Consider the following 2,071-nt stretch of genomic DNA (forward strand, 5'->3'; position numbering starts at 1 on the left):
AAATGAAAATATTCCGAGGAAATACCGAGGAACTAGTGTTTGGGGTTTCAAAACATCAATTTTTTTTGCCGTATTTTATTTCTTATACAATTGTAATGCATACCATTGAGGATTCTTTGTATAGATGATCATAAACCATGAAATAACAAATTTCAAAACAAATTGAAAGTATTCCCTTTACCGTTCTTTAAAGTGTATAAGTGTTTCTCTTATGTTGTGGGGATTTCGTTCATACAATCGGAAAAGTGTTTATTATAGGGTAAGAAACAAATTTTTGACTTCATAATCAGTCTAAGACACTTAATAAGGGTTATATAAGTGTTATTCAAACCGCAAAACGTTGTTTTCGGTTTAAAAACCCTATTTCCTTGGAATTTCCTCGGAATATTCCGAGAGAATTCCGAGGAAACCCTTATCTTCCTCAGAATATTCCGAAGAAATTCTGAGGAACACTTGATAAACTCGAACGTTTTTTTATAAACGCATCGATCGATCCGTTGATGTTCAAAAACGCATCGATCGATCGAGTATATCAAGTGTTCCTCAGAATTTCCTCGGAATATTCTGAGGCTTTTCTAAGGAAACAGGGTTTGGGGTGACAATGTGATCGATCGATTAGATTATTCCATCGATCGATGTGGATATCCAATAGATCGAATGAACAAAATCTCGAACATTTTTTATAAACGCATCGATCGATCGAGTATATCAAGTGTTCCTCGGAATTTCCTCAGAATATTTCGAGGCTTTTCCGAGGAAACAGGGTTTGGGGTAACAATGTGATCGATCGATTAGATTATCCCATCGATCAATGTGGATATCCAATAGATAGAATGAACAAAATCTTGAAAGTTTTTTTATAAACGCATCGATCGATCCGTTTATGTTCAAAAACGCATCGATCGATCGAGTATATCAAGTGTTCCTCGGAATTTTCTCAGAATATACCGACGGAATTCCGAAGAAATTCCGAGGAAACCAAATTTAGGGTTTCCTCGGAATATCCTCGGAAATTCCTCGGGAAATCTCGAGGATTTCATTTTCCATCGGAATGTCCGTCAGAATACCGCTGTTTTCTTGTAGTGATTATGTGTTTGTTTAGACTTTTGGGGTATTTGTTGAGATCCCACATCACAAATTTAAAAGACCAAAAATAAGATATAAAAGTATAAAGTTCAATTCATCTTCGCCAATTAGTTTTAATTTGTAAGTTTATGATAAAATCAAATTTGATATGATATCAAAACTTAGTTTGTTGATTCAAATAAAATAGACCTAAAGGATTAATATAAGTCCTAAAGTGAGATTCAGTTCGAGATATGCAGATAAGAATCATTATCTCGAGAGAACGTATTGAGATTTCACATCGAAAATTAAAAAGGAACAACACTAGTATATAAAAAAAAATTGACATGGTATCAAAGTTTCGTTTGTTGATCGGTTAAGCCCCCAAAATAACCAGTCTTAAAATAAGATTCGGTTCGGGATGTACCCATAAAAAACTATAGAAGACATATTAAAATCTCACATCAAAAGTTTAAAAGAATCGAAACACTAAGATATAAAAGGATATTACCAATCCACTTATCACCAACTAATTTTGATCTTGAAACACATGATAAACCCAAATTTGAAAGCATTGAACAATTTGATCATAGTGGATTCAACCGAATATGCTACAAACATAACTTACAAATGCACTTGTGGTTTTAATTTTGGGTTTAACACTCAGAATTTATCGATTCAAATATTTGTATTTGTTATCTTTTAAATATGATTGTCGTACCGTATCCTTGTTTTATATCCGAGAAAATAATACACAGCAAGTGGAAAACAAGCTGAATTCTCTCTCTAGATAAGCAAAAGTATAAGATTTAAGAAAAGTTGACCAATACAACAGAAAAACAAGTTACTGTAAGATTTTTCTTTACTCCTAGGAATTTGGTAGTCTATGAACCAACAATATCTGTTTAATGCATGCAGGGGACGGACCAACCGTTGAAGTACCTGTGGCACGTGCCACGTACTCATTTTGTATGTTTCTTTATTAGCTAAATAAAATTTTGATTTT

Source organism: Brassica oleracea, chromosome C1, assembly GCF_000695525.1.
Source record: "Brassica oleracea var. oleracea cultivar TO1000 chromosome C1, BOL, whole genome shotgun sequence".
Classification (NCBI taxonomy): domain Eukaryota; kingdom Viridiplantae; phylum Streptophyta; class Magnoliopsida; order Brassicales; family Brassicaceae; genus Brassica; species Brassica oleracea.